This window comes from Lynx canadensis, chromosome E3 (assembly GCF_007474595.2).
Source record: "Lynx canadensis isolate LIC74 chromosome E3, mLynCan4.pri.v2, whole genome shotgun sequence".
In the NCBI taxonomy this organism is placed as follows: Eukaryota; Metazoa; Chordata; class Mammalia; order Carnivora; family Felidae; genus Lynx; species Lynx canadensis.
In genome coordinates, this window is record NC_044318.1 from 17,025,775 (window position 1) to 17,043,943 (window position 18,169).

The window sequence follows — 18,169 nt, forward strand, 5'->3', positions numbered from 1 at the left end:
ATAGAAAGAATATTAATAAACGTAGCAATGCAGGGACTGGTAAAGACGTCACTGGTGTCACTGCCCATTCCCTGTCCTCCCCTGAGGCTTTGTCCAGGGGCAAGGCAAACCTGCTTCTGGAATTTGGGAAGTTCTCTGCTAGCTTCCACCTCCCCCACCCCAGGAGGTGGCCACTTGTACTTCTCTAGATTTTCTGCCACTACCATGCTGAAGGTGATGGCAGGGCAGAGCTGTCACTAGGATGAGGCAAACACAGTGGCTAAGGTACTCACTTCAAGCGCCAAATTTAAGAGACATATTCAGAACTCAAAATACACACTACTTTTAAAAGATTTTTAAAAAATTGTTTTAAGTGCAATATTGAAAAAAATTAAAACACCAAGAAGATAAAAATCCACCATGAACAAAATACCAAAGTTTTAAATAAAAACAGGGTCAGGATTACCCTCGCACCTCACGGCACTTTTATATTTGATTTTTTTATTTTGAAAACTAAAAATTAATCAAAAATATTGATCTTGATTACTCAGCTGGCTTCCCCTTAAACGCAGCCAATGTGAGCATCTCACTTCCCTCCTCCTTTTCTAGTTGGGGAGGTGCCGGGAGAAGGAAGCAGAGACCCACCCTCGAAGTCGGAAGTTGGGCTGGGCTTGTAGGCGCCGGGTGGGCGGTGGGGAGGGGCAGGCTGGAGAACCGCCACCGCAGGGGCTTGGCGGGTGGGCGGTGATGGGGCCCCAGCGGCGCGCTCTGGGTCCTCCCGCCCGCCGGGTAGCGCGCCTTGGAGAGGTCAGAGAGAGAGATCCGGGGGCGGTAAACCCGCGGCGGGGCGGTTGGGTAGGGCGTTCCGACATCGTGTCGCAGGCGGAACTCGCGCGTGCACCTGAGCGTGGGAGGTGGGGGCAGATGGGCAGGTGTGGCGCTTTGGATGCCTGTGTGGTGAGTGTCGCAGTTCTCTGCCTTGGGGTCCTCCCGTCCGGTCTTCCCTCCTTGGGGTCATTCTCCCCAAGTTCCCGGGCTGTGGTGGAGGGTGCTCCCGGACTCTTCCGGAGTTCCACCCCCTTGTTGGCGCTCCTCCTGGAAAACCTGTATCTGCACTCCCCAAAACGAATACAAACTCAAAAACCCATTAGAGACGTAGGTTTGAATTTAACTGTTTTTATTTTATTTTTTATTTTGGTTGTAGCTTAATGATTAGAAGGAAGGTTTGGGGAAGTGCCCCAGCTTTGGTTTTAACTTGACGTTAGGGAAGTGAGTTGACCTTTGTGAATCTAAGCTATAATGTAGGAATATGATCTTACCTATCTCATAGGGTTTTTCTTTATGGGTTTTTTTAAGTTTGTTTATTTTGAGATGCCCAAGAGTGGGGGGAGGGGCAGAGAGAAGGAGAGAGAGAGAATCCCAAGCAAGCTCCCCACTTTCAGCACCTAGGCTGATCCCATGAACTCTGAGGTCATGACTTGAGCCAAAATCAAGAGTTGGAGGCCTAACCTGCTGAGTCACCCAGGTGCCCCCCATTTCTACCATTTTAAGTATTAGACCTCTGTGCTTTTATTATATTCACAGTGTTGTGCCCCCATTACCACTACCTAATTCCAGAATATTTTTGGTTTTGTTTTTTTTTTTTTTAATTTTTTTTTTTTCAACGTTTATTTATTTTTGGGACAGAGAGAGACAGAGCATGAAGGGGGGAGGGGCAGAGAGAGAGGGAGACACAGAATCGGAAACAGGCTCCAGGCTCTGAGCCATCAGCCCAGAGCCTGACGCGGGGCTCGAACTCACGGACCCCGAGATCGTGACCTGGCTGAAGTCGGACGCTTAACCGACTGCGCCAACCAGGCGCCCCTGTTTTTGTTTTTTTTAAGAACATTATTTATCATTCTTAAAGTCTATACTCACTGAGCTGTCACTTGCTATTCCCTCTTATCTACAGTCCTGGCAACCGCCAACCTTTCTATCTCTATGGATTAGCCAATTCTGGGCATTTCACATGAATAGAATCATATAATGTGTGGGCTTTTATGTTTGGCTTCTTTTACTGAGGATAATGTTTTCAAGGTTCTTTTTTTTTTTTTTAATGTGAAATTTATTGTCAGTTGGTTTCCATACAACACCCAGTGCTCATCCAAACAGGTGCCCTCCTCAATGCCCTTCATCCACTTTCCCTTCCCTCCCACCCCCCATCAACCCTCAGTTTATTCTCAGTTTTTAAGAGTCTCTTATGGTTTGGCTCCCTCCCTAACTTTTTTCCCCCCTTCCCCTCCCCCATGGTCTTCTGTTAAGTTTCTCAGGATCCACATAAGAGTGAAAACATACGGTATCTGTCTTTTTCTGTATGACTTATTTCACTTAGGATACCACTCTCCAGTTTAATACACATTGCTACAAAAGGCCATATTTCATTCTTTCTCATTGTCACGTAGTACTCCATTGTGTATATAAACCACAATTTCTTTATCCATTCATCAGTTGATGGACATTTAGGCTCTTTCCATCATTTGACTATTGTTGAAAGTGCTGCTATAAACATTGGGGTACAAGTGCCCCTATGCATCAGCACTCCTGTATCCCTTGGGTAAATTCCTAGCAGTGCTATTGCTGAGTCATAGGGTAGATCTATTTTTAATGTTTTGAGGAACCTCCACACTGTTTTCCAGAGCGGCTGCACCAGTTTGCATTCCCACCAACAGTGCAGGAGGGTTCCCATTTCTCCACATGCTCACCAGCATCTATAGTCTCCTGATTTGTTTATTTTAGCCACTCTGACTGGGGTGAGGTGGTATCTGAGTATGGTTTTGATTTGTGTTTCCCTGATGAGGAATGACGTTGAGCATCTTTTCATGTGCCTGTTGGCCATCTGGATGTCTTCTTTAAAGAAGTGTCTATTCATATTTTCTGCCCATTCACTGGATTACTTGTTTTTTGGGTGTGGAGTTTGGTGAGCTCTTTATAGATTTTGGATACTAGCCCTTTGTCCAATATGTCATTTACAAATATCTTTTCCCATTCCGTTGGTGGCCTTTTAGTTTTGTTGGTTGTTTCCTTTGCTGTGCAGAAGCTTTTTATCTTCATAAGGTCCCAGTAGTTCATTTTTGCTTTTAATTCCCTTGCCTTTGGGGATGTGTCAAGTAAGAAATTGCTGTGGCTGAGGTCAGAGAGGTCTTTTCCTGCTTTCTCCTCTAGGGTTTTGATGGTTTCCTGTCTCACATTCAGGTCCTTCATCCATTTTGAGTTTATTTTTCTGAATGGTGTAAGAAAGTGGTCTAGTTTCAATCTTCTGCATGTTGCTGTCCAGTTCTCCCAGCACGATTTATTAAAGATACTGTCTTTTTTCCATTGGATGTTCTTTCCTGCCTTGTCAAAGATTAGTTGGCCATACTTTTGTGGGTCTAGTTCTGGGGTTTTTATTCTATTCCATTGGTCTATGTGTCTGTTTTTGTGCCCATACCATGCTGTCTTGATGATGACAGCTTTGTAGTAGAGGCTAAAGTCTGGGATTGTGATGCCTCCTGCTTTGGTCTTCTTCTTCAAAATTACTTTGGCTATTCAGGGTCTTTTGTGGTTCCATACAAATTTTAGGATTGCTTATTCCAGCTTCAAGAAGAATGCTGGTGCAATTTTGATTGGGATTGCATTGAATGTGTAGATAGCTTTGGGTAGTAATGACATTTTCACAGTATTTATTCTTCCAATCCATGAGCATGGAATGTTTTTCCATTTCTTTGTATCTTCTTCAGTTTCCTTCCTAAGCTTTCTATAGTTTTCAGCATACAGATCTTTTACATCTTTGCTTAGGTTATTTTCCTAGGTTTTTCATGCTTCTTGGTGCAATTGTGAATGGGATCAGTTTCTTTATTTCTCTTTCTGTTGCTTCATTATTAGTGTATAAGAATGCAACCGGGGGCGCCTGGGTGGCGCAGTCGGTTAAGCGTCCGACTTCAGCCAGGTCACGATCTCGCGGTCCGTGAGTTCGAGCCCCGCGTCGGGCTCTGGGCTGATGGCTCAGAGCCTGGAGCCTGTTTCCGATTCTGTGTCTCCCTCTCTCTCTGCCCCTCCCCCGTTCATGCTCTGTCTCTCTCTGTCCCAAAAATAAATAAAACGTTGAAAAAAAAAAAAAGAATGCAACCGATTTCTGTACATTAATTTTGTATCCTGCGACTTTGCTGAATTCATGTATCAGTTCTAGCAGACTTTTGGTGGAGTCTATCGGATTTTCCATGTATAGTATCATGTCATCTGCAAAAAGTGAAAGCTTGACTTCATCTTTGCCAGTTTTGATGCCTTTGATTTCCTTTTGTTGTCTGATTGCTGATGCTAGCACTTCCAACCCTATGTCAAACAACAGCAGTGAGAGTAGACATCCCTGTCGTGTTCCTGATCTCAGGGAAAAAGCTCTCAGTTTTTCCCCATTGAGGATGATATTAGCTGTGGGCTTTTCCTAAATGGCTTTTATGATCTTTAAGTACGTTCCTTCTATCCCGACTTTCTCGAGGGTTTTTTATTAAGAAATGATGCTGAATTTTGTCAAATGCTTTTTCTGCATTGATTGACAGGATCATATGGTTCTTATCTTTTCTTTTATTGATGTGATGTATCACACTGATTGATTTGCAAATGTTGAACCAGCCCTGCAGCCCAGGAATGAATTCCACTTGATCATGGGTGGTGATATAATGGTGAATAATTCTTTTTATATGCTGTTGAATTTGATTTGTAAGTATCTTAGTGAGAATTTTTGCATCCATAATCATCAGGGATATTGGCCTGTAGTTCTTTTTTTTTTGCTGGGTCTCTGTCTGGTTTAGGAATCAAAGTAATGTTGACCTCATGGAATGAGTCTGGAAGTTTTCCTTCCCTTTCTATTTTTTGGAACAGCTTGAGAAGGATAGGTATTATCTCTGCTTTAAATGTCTGGTAGAATTCCCCAGGGAAGCCATCTGGTCCTGGACTCTTATTTGTTGGGAGATTTTTGATAACTAATTCAATTTCTTTGCTGGTTGTGGGTCTGTTCAAGTTTTCTATTTCTTCCTGTTTGAGTTTTGGAAGTGTGTGGGTGCTTAGGAATTTGTCCATTTCTTCCAGGTTGTCCAGTTTGTTGGCATATAATTTTTCATAGTATTCCCTGATAATTGCATGTATTTCTGAGGGATTGGTTGTAATAATTCCATTTTCATTCATGTTTTTATCTATTTGGGTTATCTCTGTTTTCTTTTTGACAAGCCTGGCTAGAGGTTTGTCAATTTTGTTTATTTTTTCAAAAAACCAACTCTTGGTTTCATTGATTTGCTCTACAGTTTTTTAGATTCTATATTGTTTATTTCTGCTCTGATCTTTATTATTTCTCTTCTTCTGCTGGGTTTAGGCTGCCTTCGCTGTTCTGCTTCTGTTTCCTTTAGCTGTGCTTTAGATTTTGTACTTGGGATTTTTCTTGTTTCTTGAGATAGGCCTGGATTGCAATGTATTTTCCTCTCAGGACTGCCTTTGCTGCATCCCAAAGCATTTGGATTGTTGTGTTTTTATTTTCATTTGTTTCCATATATTTTTAAATTTCTTCTCTAATTGCCTGGGTGACCCACTCATTCTTTAGTAGGGTGTTCTTTAACCTCCATGGTGTTGGAGGTTTTCCAGACTTTTTCCTGTGGTTGTTTTCAAGCTTCATAGCATTGTGGTCTGAAAGTGTGCATGGTATGATGTCAGTTCTTTCATACTTATGAAGGGCTGTTTTGTGACCCAGTATGTGATCTATCTTGGAGAATGTTCCATGTGCACTCTAGAAGAAAGTATATTTTGTTGCTTTGGGATGCAGAGTTTAAATATATCTGTGAAATCTATCTGATCCAATGTATCATTCAGGGCGCTTGTTTCTTTTTTTTTTTTTAATATATGAAATTTATTGTCAAATTTGTTCCCATACAACACCCAGTGCTCATGCCAAAAGATGCAGGGCCTTGTTTCTTTATTGATCCTGTGTCTAGATGATCTATCCCTTGCCATAAGTGGAGTATTAAAGTTCTCTGCAAATACCACATTCTTATCAATAAGGTTGCTTATGTTTGTGATGAATTGTTTTATATATTTGGGGGCTTCCGTATTCGGTGCATAGACATTTATAATTGTTAGCTCTTCCTGATGGATAGACTCTGTAATTATTATATAATGCCCTTCTTCACCTCTTGTTACAGCCTTTAATGTAAAGTCTAGTTTGTCTGATATAAGTATGGATACTCCAGCTTTCTTTTGACTTCTAGTAGCATGATAGATAATTCTCCATCCCCTCACTTTCAATCTGAAGGTGTCCTCAGGTCTAAAATGAGTCTCTTGTAGACAGAAAATAGATGGATCTTGTTTTTTTTATTCATTGTGATACCCTATGTCTTTTGGTTGGAGCATTTAATCCATTTACATTCAGTGTTATTATTGAAAGATACAGGTTTAGAGTCATTGTGATGTCTGTAGGTTTCATGCTTGTAGTGAGGTCTCTGGTACTTTGTGGTCCTTGCAACATTTTACTCACAGAATCCCCCTTAGGATCTCTCATAGGGCTGGTTTAGTGGTGATGAATTCCTTCAGTTTTTGTTTGTTTGGGAAGACCTTTATCTTTCCTTCTATTCTGAATGACAGACTTGCTGGATAAAGGATTCTCGGCTGCATATTTTTTCTGTTCGTCACATTGAAGATTCCTGCCATTCCTTTCTGGCCTGCCAAGTTTCAGTAGATAGGTCTGCCACTAGTCTTATGGGTCTCCATTTGTAAATTAGGGCCTGTTTATCCCTAGCTGCTTTCAGAATTTTCTCTTTATCCTTGTATTTTGCCAGTTTCACTATGATATGTCGTTCAGAAGATCGATTCAAGTTACGTCTGAAGGGGGTTCTCTGTGCCTCTTGGATTTCAATGCCTTTTTCTTTCCCCAGATTAGGGAAGTTCTCAGCCATGATTTGTTCAAGTACACCTTCAGCCCCTTTCTCTCGCTCTTCCTCTTCTGGAATTCCTATTATACCGATATTGTAGCATTTGATTGTATCACTTAGTTCTCTAATTCTCCCCTTATACTCCTGGAATTTTTTATCTCTTTTTCTCAGCTGCCTCTTTTTCCATAATTTTATCTTCTAATTCACCTATTCTCTCCTCCACCTCTTCAATCCTAGCTATGGTCACCTCCATTTTATTTTGCACTTCATTTATAGCATTGTTTAGCTCCTCATGACTATTGCTTAGTCCCTTGATCTCTGTAGCAATAGATTCTCTGCTGTCCTGTATGCTTTTTTCAAGCCCAGCAATTAATTTTATGACTATTATTCTAAATTCTTGTTCCATTATATTGCGTAAATTGTTTTTGATCAATTCGTTAGCTGTCGCTACTTCCTTGAGTTTATTTTGAGGAGAGTTCTTCCATTTCGTCATTTTGGGTAGTCTCTTCAGTGGCTCCAAACTTCAGGCACTTCCCCTGTGCTGTCTGGAGTAACTTGTGTTGGTGGGCGGGGCTGCAGCCAGACCCGATGTCTGTCCCCAGCCCACCGCTGGGGCCATAGTCAGACTTGTGTGTACCTTATCTTCCCCTCTCCCAGTGGCAGGACTCACTGTGGAGTGGTATGGCCCCTGTCTGGGCTACTTGCACACTGCCAGGCTCGTCGTGCTACACTGATGGGATCTGGTGTGTTAGTCAGGGTGGATCCACAAGGTGCATAGGGGCGGGAGGTGCAGGCTGAGCTTGCTTTGTGTTGGTGGCCCCCTATGGGAGGGGCCCTGCAGCACTGGGAGGGAGGCAGACCTGTCAGAGAGATGTATCCACAGAAGCACAGAATTTGTGTGGTGCAAGCAAGTTTGGTGACAGGAACAGGTTGTCTTTGGGGTTTCAGCTGGGGGATGGGAAAGGGATCTGACACTGACCAGTGCCTTTGTTCCCCGCCAAGCTGAACTCTGCCTTCCAGGGCTCAGCAACTCTCCCTCCTGGTGCCCTCTCGCCCTCCCCACTCTTTGAGAGCAGAGCTGTTGACTTTTAAAATTCCAGATGTTAAGTCCCGCTGACTTTCAGAACTCACAAAGTCCAGCCCCTCTGCTTTTGCAAGCCAGACTTCAGGGGCTCTGCCTTGCAGGGTGGGCTGCCCCTCCACCCCCCGGCTCCCTCCCGCCAGTCCGTGTAGGGCGCACCACCTCTCCGCCCTTCCTACCCTCTTCCGTGGGCCTCTCGTCTACACTTGGCTCTGGAGACTCTGTTCTGTCAGTCTTCCACCGTTTCTCTGGGTTATTTAGGCAGATGTGGGTGGAATCTAAGCGATCAGCAGGACCAGGTGAGCCCAGCATCCTCCTACACTGCCATCTTCCGGTCAAAAAAACCGTTTTCAAGGTTCTTGGGTGTTTATCAGTACCTCAGTCAGTTTTTGGATATACCACATTTTGTTTGTCTGTTCATTAGTTGATGAACTTTTGGGTTTCTACTTTTTGACTATTACCAATAATGCTACTATGAACATTAGTGTACATATTTTTGCATGGACATGTTTTGTAGTCTGTTGGGTATATACCTAGAAGTGGAATTGCAGGGTCATATGGTAATTATATATTTAGCTTCAAAAAAAAGTGTTGTTTTTTTTTTTTTGGTGTATTTAAGTAATCTCTACGTCTAAGGTGGGGCTTGAATTCCTGACTCCCAAGATCGAGTCATATGCTCCACCAATAGAGCCATCCAGGCACCCCTGTATGTTTAACTTTTTGAGGAACTGCCAGACTTTTTCACAGCAGCTGTACCATTTCACATGCCCACCAGCAGTGTGTGAGGGTTCCAGGTTTTCAAGTTCTTGCCAACACTTGTTTTTTTTTTTCTGTTAAAAAGTGTGTGTGTGTGTGTGTGTGTGTGTGTGTGTGTGTTTTAAATAGCCATTCTAGTGGTATCTCATGGTAATCCTGATTTGCATTTCCGTAATGACTCGTGATGTTGAGCATCTTTTTATGCCCTCCTTGGTCATTTGTGTAATTTCTTTGGAGAAATGCCTATTTAGATCCTTTTGCTCATTATTTAATTGGTTTGTCATTTTGTTGTTGAGTTGTAAGAGTGCTTTATAAATATTCAGTATATGAAACCCTTATCAGATATATAATTTGAAAATATTTTCATTCCATTCATGAGTTGTCTTTTAGTACCCTTCAGTACTCAATAGTTTTATTCTGATGAAGCCGAATTTATCTGTACCTTTATCTGGTATCCTAAGATTGCATTGCTAAATCCAGATTGTGAAGATTAACTCCAATTTTTTTTTTTTGGAGTTTATTGTTTTAGCTCTTACATTTGGCTGTTTAATCCATTTGAATTAATGTTTGTATGTGGTACAAGGTAAGAGTTGAACTTTATTGTTTTGTATGTTGGTTGCTTAAGCACTGTATGTTCAAAAGACTGTTATTTCCTCTTGGATGAACGTGAGACCCTTGCTGCAAATCAGTTGAACATAGATGAATGGGTTTATTGCTAGACTCTCAACTCTGTTCCCTTGTTTTATATATCTGTGCTTATGCCAGTACCATACTATTTTGATTATTGTCACTTTGTAGAAAGTATTGAAATTAGTAAGTGTGAGCCCTCAAACTTTGTTCTCTTTCAAGATTGGCTATCCAGGGTTCCTTGCCCTTCCATATGAATTTTAGAATCCATGTATTCATTTCTACAAAAAGCAGTTGGGGATTGATTGATTCTGTAGTTCAATTTGGGGAGTACTGCCATCAATTTGGGGAGTACTTTGAGTCCATGAACATGGGATGTCTTTTCATTTATTTAGATGTTCTTTAATTTCTTCTTTTTCCCAGTTTTAAATTGTAAAGCTGTAGAATTGTAGGGTTTTTTTTTTCTTAAATATACTTCATGCCCATTGTGGAGCCCAGTGTGGGCCCTGAGATTAAGACCTGAGCTGAGATCAAGAGTAGGACACAACCAAATGAGCCACCCAGGCACCCCAAATTGTAGTGTATTTAAAGTGTACAACCTGATGATTTGGTATACGTATACGATGTGAAAGAATTCCCTCATTCAAGTTAATTAATACATCAGTCATCTGACCTAGTTGCCCTTTTGTGTTAAAAGAGAACGCTAAGAACACTCTCTTGGCAAACTTCAATGATACAATACAGTATTATCAACTATAGTCAGATTATACATTAGATCCTCAAAATTTGTTCATCTTATAACTGAAAGTTTGTACTATTTTACCAATCCCTCCCTACTTCTCCCCACCTCTCAGCCCTTGGCAACCTTGAGATTACATAGAATCTATAGATGGACTTTAGGTAGTATGGGCATATTAATAACACTTTCAATCCATGAATTCAGGAAGGCTTTCCATTTATTTGTGTATCAGTTTCTTTCATCAATGCCTTATAGTTTTCAGTGACTTTATCTTTTATTTCCTTATTTAAATTTATTTCCAGTGTTTTATTATTTTTGATACTATTGTGAGTGAGGTTGCTTTTTCTGATTTCATTAAATTGCTTATCTGTATTCTCTTGAAGTCTTTGAGCATCTTTAGAACATTTATTTTGAATTCTTTCTTGGGCAATTTAGTTTGGGGTCAGTTGTCAAACGTTTACTGTGTTCCTTTGGTGGTGTCATGTTACTCCTATTCTTTGTGATTCTAGTAGCCTTGCTTATGAGGCTGCACATTGGAAGAGACAGTCATCTTTTCCAGAATTTGTGGGCTGACTTTGATAATGAAAGACCTTCACTTGTTGCTGGGAGCATGCTGGAGTGTGTTGTGACAGTGGGTCTAGTGTTGCAGGGTGCCAGCTGCAGGGGCATATGCCTCCTCTGGCTCTGTGGGGACAGAATGTCTTTTTGGAGGTCCACAGCAATGGAGGCCAGCACTGCTGGAGTCCACAACATTGACAACTAGGTGGTCTTTGGTGGGCACCATGGGGGTTCACAATGGCTGCAAGGACTGCTGGGGTCCTCAGAGGCACTTCCAGGTCTGAGGCTATGGACAAGGGCAGGCAGCATTGATGAGTGGAGCCTGTGATGTGTACACCCTTGGCTTTGGGGGCCAGCTGCTGGTGCTGGTGTAGTGGCAGGGGATGGCTGCAGACACACACACACTTAGTGGTGGGGACCAGAACCAACTAAGGATGCATTATCAGCTCCAGGTACCCTGACTGTTGGCATGCCCTCTGTGGCTAGGATCTCATGCCAAGGACTTACAACAGCAGAGGCTGGTGACAGGAGTCTGGTTGTTGTGTTCAAGTGTACAGCTGGTGGGGCTAGCTTCAGGTAAGCCCAGTGGTGCAAGCCAGTGACAGGAGACAAGGTTGGAGCTGGGCCACAAGAAGCTCTGGGGGTCCTGGCTGTCGGTGTGCATTACTGTGGCTATAGTGTCTCCACAGGATAGGAATGTTCAGGTGCACAGCCTGGAAGGGCTAGCTGCAGGTGAACCCAGTGGTGCTGGCCAGTACCTATAGATAGGGCCAAATCTGGGCCCACAAGCAACTGTAGGGGCCTTGGCTGTTGACATGGCACTTATGTGGCTATAGGCCCCTTCAGCAGAGGCTGGTGATGGGAAGTGAGGCTAGTGGCAGGCAGGTGCACGGTTGGAAGGGCTAGCCTCAAGTGTACACATGGTGGTGAGGGTCAGTCATGGGAGGTCAGGTTGGCATCATGTACTTGAGCAGCTGCAGAAGCCTGGACTGGCTACTAGTGTGGATCCTGGGATCTGGTGGGGATAGGGAACCTGAGAGGCATCTGGTGTCTACAATGCAAATACCTGTGGCATTAAAACTAGTGAAATCTGCAGGGCATCTGCAGTGGCTGTGCTGGCCAATGTTTTCTTCAGTGATGAAAGGTGCTGAGGTCCTTTGCAGAACAGGTCACTGAGAACCAGGGTTGCTCCTACTGTGTGGCTGATCCTGTAGTCCCTGCCCTTCTTCCTTGTTCCTAGCCATCTCTGTGTGTCAGCTTTGCTGGTCTCTGGATGGGATGAAGCAGAATCAGGTCCTTTGTGTGGTACACAAAAGACTGGGGGAACCTGTTGCTTAACTTGATCTCCCTTTCCATGCAGGAAGAACTCCTTCTAGATGGGGTGCTGCCTCTTGGTACTGAGCAGTGCCAATATGGGGGATTGGGATGATGAGACAAAAATGAAGCTGTTCTTCCTTTCCTTTTTCTGTAGTTATTCTCCAGTTTTTTGTTCCATTACACTCCTCAAGTTTCTTACGTGGACTCCACTGCTCTCCCAGAGCTATTTTTATTCATGGATAGCTGTCTAATTATTGATATCTGTGGAGAGGCTGGGGTCTCCTACTTTGCTGTCTTGGTGATGTCATTTCCTTTTTTTTTTTTCTCTCTTAATGTAGGCATTCAGTGCTATAAACTTCCCTATTAAAACTGCTTTTGTTGTATCCTATAAATTTTGATGTGTTGTGTTTCCATTTTCATTTGTTGCCAGATTTTTTTAAATTTCCCTTTTCATTTCTTCTTTGACCCATTGATACTTAAGGAGCATGTTGTTTAGTTTTCACCTATTTAAAAATTTTCCACTGAATTTTCCTGTTTTCCTCCTGTTATGGCTTTCTAGTTTCATATCATTACAGTTGGAATAGATGATTGATATGATTTCATTATTCTTAAACTTAAGATTTGTTGTGTGGCCTAACATATATCTGTCCCTGAGAATGCTCTGAGAAGAATGTGTATTCTGCTGCTGTTGGGTGGAATATTCTGCATATGTCTGTTAGGTCCATCTGGTCTAATGTGCAGTTTAAGTCCTGTGTTTCCTTGTTGATTTTCTTTCTGGATGATATGTCCATTGTTGGAAGTGGGGTATTGAAATCCCTTCTATTATTGTATTGCTGACCATTTCTTTTTTTCAGTTCTTCTGATTTTTGCTTTATACATTTAGGTGCTCTGATGTTTGGTGCACAAATATTTACAATTGTTATATCCTCTTAGTTGATCACTTTATCATTATACAATGCCCTTCTTTGTCTTTTGTTACAGTCTTCCACATAAAGTCTAATTGTGTGCTGTAAAGATAGCTACCTCTGCCCTCTTGTGGGTCCATTTGCATGGAATATGTTTTTCTACCCCCTCAGTTTGAGCCTATGTTTATTCTTAAGGCTGAAGTGAGTCTTTTTATTTATTTATTTATTTATTTATTTATTTATTTATTTAATGTTTATTTACTTTAAAGAGAGAGAGAGAGAGCACAGGGTGCTTGGTGGAAGGGAGGGGCAGAGAGAGGGAGATGAGGCTCTGAACCCTGCTAGCCCACAGTAGAGAACCCAATGCCAGGCTCGAACTCACAAACCATGAGACCATGACCTGAACCTAAGTTGAAGCCTTAACCAACTGAGCCACCCAGGCACCCTTAAAATAATTTAGAAGAATGGATTTACTCTTGTCATTTTATTATTTTTTTTTCTCTTTTGTGGTTCCTTTGATCCTCTCTCCCTCTCTTGCTCTCTTCCTTTATGATTTGATAACTTTTTGTAGTGGTATGCTTTGATTCCTTCCTTTTTTTCCTAGATGTAGGCTCTTTTTTTTTTTAAATAAATTTTCTTATGTTTATTTATTTTGGAGAGAGAGAGAAACCGAGTGTGAGAGAGGGAGGGGTAGAGAAAGAGGGAGACACAGAATCCAAAGCAGGCTGTAGGCTCTGAGCCGTCAGCACAGAGCCCGATGCAGGGCTTGAACTCTTGAACCGTGAGATCATAACTTGAGCTGAAGTCTGATGCTTAACTGACTGAGCCACCCAGGTGCCCCTGATTCCTTCCTTTTTACCTTTTATGTATCTATTCTAGTTTTTTGTTTTATTGTTAACACGCGACTCACATAAAATGTCTTATGACAGTCTATTTTAAGCTGGCAACAACTGAATTTTGAATGCATACAAAACTGTACATTTTCATGCTATCCCCTCCACCTTTTGTGTTTTTGATGTCACAGTTTACATCTTTTTATATTGTGCATCCAGTAACAAATTATTGTAGCTATAGTTATTTCTATTTTTTATTTTTTTTAAGTTTATTTCTTTTGAGAGAGAGAAACAGAGTGCATGAGTGGGGGAGGGGCAGAGAGAGAGGGAGAGAGAGAATCCCAAGCAGGTTCCCAAATAGCGTAGAGCCCGATGTAGGGCTCAAACTCAGGAGCTGTGAGATCGTGACTTGAGCTGAAATCAAGAGTCAGATGCTTAACTGACTGAGCCACCCAGGTGTCCTGTAGCTATAGTTATTTTTTAATACTTTTGTGTTTTAACCCTTATGCTAGAGTTATAAGTGATTTAGACATGACCATGGCAATATTAACAGTATTCAATAAATACTCTTTGTCTTGTTGAGGAAGTTCCTTTCTGTTCCTACTTTATTGGATATTTTTGTCATGAAATGATGTTGGATTTTGTCATGTGCTTTTTCTGTATCAATTGAGATCATGTGGGTTTTTTCCTTCATCCTTAGCCAATGGATGAGTAAGTTAATCAGCAGACATTGATTTAATCAATTTTTACTCAATGAGTCCTCAATAAAACTCTTGAACAATGATATTTGGAGAACTTCTGACTTGGTGAAGTTCATCAGTGTGCTGGCAGTGTGGCATGCTGGAGAGGTCATGTAAACACCGTGCCTCCAACCCCTTGCCCTATGTACCTCTTCATGTGGCTCTTCATTTGTAAGAAACTGTAATTTTAAATATAGCCTATCCCTGCATTCCAGGAATCATTCTAGTAAATTAGTGAAGTTGAGGATTGGGGGAAACCCCGAATATGTAGTTAGCCTACATGAGGAACCTATTTGATGCTAGCATCTAAAGTAGGGGCAGGTAGTCTTCTCAGACTGAGCCTTTAACCTGCAGGCTTTGTGCTAACTCTGGGTAATTAGTGTCAGAACTGAACTGAATTGTTGAACACCCATTTGGGGTATGAAAGAATTGGAGAATTGGTTGTTTGGAAAAGCAAACAGAAGGATTGATGTAAATCATTTTTTAGATGTTTGCTAGAATTCACCATTGAAGTCATTTGATCCTGGCCTTTTCTTTGCTAGCAGGGTTTTGATTACTGATTCAATGTTTTATTATAAGTCTGTTTATATTTTCTACTTGTTCTTGAGTTGGTTTGGTAGTTTGTGTGTTTCTAGGAATTTGTCATTTCCTCTAGGTTATCAAATTTGTTGCCTGTAATTGTTCATAGTATTTTTTTATAATCCTTTTTATTTCTATAAGATTGGTTGTAGTATTATTACTTTCTTTCCTTGTTTTAGTAATATGAGTCTTTTCTCTTATTTCTGGACAGTCAAGATGAAGATTTGTCACTTTGTTGTTGTTAAGCAAACAACGTTTGGTTTCCTTGATTTTATTGTTTTTATATTCTCTATTTTATTTATTTCCACTTTGAAATTTATAATTTCCTGCCTTCTATTATCTGTGGTTTTAGTTTTCTCCCTTTTCTAAGTTAGAAGGCTAGGTTATTGATTTAAAATCATCATTGATTTGAAATGTGTGAGTTTATAGTTAAACCGCTTTCACTGCATTGCATAAGTTTTATTATGTTTTATCTTTGATTTCACTCATCTCAAAGTATTTTCTAATTTTCCTTGTAATTTCTTCTTTGACCCGTTGGTTGTTTAAGGGTGTATTGTTTACTTTCCACATATTTGTGAATTTTCCAGGATTCCTTCTACTGATTTCTAATATTATTCCTTGTGTTCATGCAAAATACTTTGTATGATTTCAGTCTTTTACAATTTATTATTTTGTGTAATGGTCTGTTTTAGAGAATGTTCCTTGTGAACTTGAGAAAATATGTATTCTGTTATTGTTGGGTAGATTTTTCTATATATGCTAGTTTAAGGTGGTTGATAGTGTTGTTTATAACTTCTGTTTCCTTACTGATCTTCTGCCTTTATTGTTGTATTCACTAACTGAAAGTGGGGCATTGAAGTTTCCAACTATTCTTTTTGAGCTATTTCTCACTTAATTCAGTTTTTGCTTTACGTATTTTAGGGGCTCTGTTGTTAGGTTCTTATATGTTTGTAACTTTATATCTTCTTGATGAGTTGACCTTTTAATCTGTATATTATGTACTTCTTTGTCTCTTTTAACAATTTTTGTCTTAAAGTCTATTTTGTCTTTTATTAGTACAGTCATTCCTGCTCTTCTTTTGCTTACTGTTTACATGGAATATCTTTTCCTGTTCTTTAACTTTCAACTAATGTGCGTCTTTGGATCTAAAATGAGACTCTTGTTGAGAGCATTTAGTTGAATCAGGCTTTTATATCTATTCTACCAGTGTTAGCCTTTTAAATGGGGAGTTCAATCCATTTACATTCAGTGTAATTAATTATAAAGTAAGACTTCAGACATTTTTCTCTTTGTTTTCTTGATGTCTTATTTTTGTTATTCGTGATTCTATTACTGTCTTCTTTTTTGTACGATACTCTCTAGTGTACCATTTTGATTCTTGTTTCTTCTACAATATATTTCTTACTAATTTTTCTAGTCGTTGCCCTCTGGATTATATTTAATATTTTAGTTTATAATAATCTAGCTGAATTAATACTTACTTAATTTTAGTAGTATACAAATACTTTGCTCCTATTTACCTCTGCTCCCTTTATTTTCTTATTATCACAGATTGCATCTTTATACTTTGTTTTCCAAATAAATATGAATTCATACATTTTTTAGGCAGTTGCTTTTAAGTCATATAGGGAAAAATGAGTTACAGACCATTAATACTGACTTTATATTTATATTTTAATCATTTAATTCACTGGTTTCTCCATGTGAATTTAATTTACTGTCTAATGTCTTTTCTATTTCATTTTGTCTATTACAATTTTGTGTAACTTTTTAGTTGTTGCACTATAGTTTGCAAAATGGTTTTAACTTGTAGTCTATTTAGAATCATTATTTTATCAATAAATTGAAATGTAGAAGTTTTATGACCATATCAGTCCTCTTACTTTTTCCCCTTTGTACTGTATTTGTCTCTTATGTCTTCATACTGTATTTATCTCATACATCTCCACTTATTGAAAACTTCTTCAACTCATGTTCTTTATTTTCAACAATCAAGAACTATTCTAATGAACTCAGGAAGAGAAGAATACCTTGTTTTATGTGTCCAGATGTTTACCATGTATGTTCTTCTTTCTTTACTTCTTATGTTCCAAGTTTTCTTCTGTTCTCATTTCCCTTTTGTCTGAAAAGCTTACTTTAATAATTTTTATAGATCAGACTAGCTGTCAATGGAGCCACTTAGTTTTCCTTCACTTGTGAATGTCTTTATTTCAAACCTGCATTTCTGAAGAAATTCGTTGCTAAATATCCAATTATACGTTAATAGTTGTTTTCTTTCCGCATTTAAAAAATGTTGGTCAGTTCCTTCTCACCCCTCTAATGTCAATCTGTGATTTTTCAACTCTTTGTCTCCTCATAAGTAATGTGTTGTTTTCCTCTGGCTTTTCTTCAGGAGTTTTTATTTGTTTTAAATTTTTGAGTTTGATTATGATGTGTCTACATACATTTCTTCAGTTTATCTGATTCAGGGTTTGCTCAACTTGTGATACCTGTACGTTTGTGTCTTTTGCCACATTTGGAAGTTTACGACCTTTATTTCTTTAAATATTTTTTCAGCGTCACACTCTGTGTCCTGTCTTCTGAGACTCTGATGAATTGTATGTTAGACTTTATATTTGTTGTCCCACATAATCTGGAGGCGGTGTTCATTTTTTAAAAATTTCCTCCTCCCCTGTTTTGTTCATATTGAATAATTTCTATTGATCTTTCTTCAAGTTTGCTGACTCTTTCCTCCATCATCTTCATTCTGCTCTTGAGTCTATCCAGTGAATGTTTTATTTTGGTTACTTTCAATTCTAAAATTTCCCTTTGTTTTTTTCTCATATCTTCTATTTCTTTGCTCATACTTTCTTTTTTTAATTTATTTTTATTTTTTAAAGTTTATTTATCTTGAGAGAGAGAGAGAGAGAGCGAGCAGGGAGGGGCAGAGAGGGAGGGAGTGAGAGAATCCCAAGCAGGCTCCCCACTGTCAGCGCAGAGTCTGAGGCAGGGCTCAAATTCATGAACGATGAGATAATGACATGAGCCAAAACCAAGAGTTGGATGCTCAACCAACTGAGCCACCCAGGAGCCCCTCATACTTGCTATATTTTAAATTTTGTTTCAAGACTGTGATTATTCTCTTGAATA

General features: G+C 40.0%; 1 protein-coding gene across 1 annotated transcript in view; it reads left to right on the forward strand.

Moving 5' to 3' along the window:
- The first annotated feature begins 778 nt into the window (after positions 1–778).
- Positions 779–18,169, forward strand: part of LOC115503744 (ATP-binding cassette sub-family A member 3-like) — a 111,004-nt gene continuing 93,613 nt past the window's right edge. The window contains exon 1 of the mRNA XM_032591628.1: positions 779–936. The gene's annotated coding sequence lies outside the window, so the exon portion shown is untranslated. The remainder of the gene's footprint in view (positions 937–18,169) is intronic.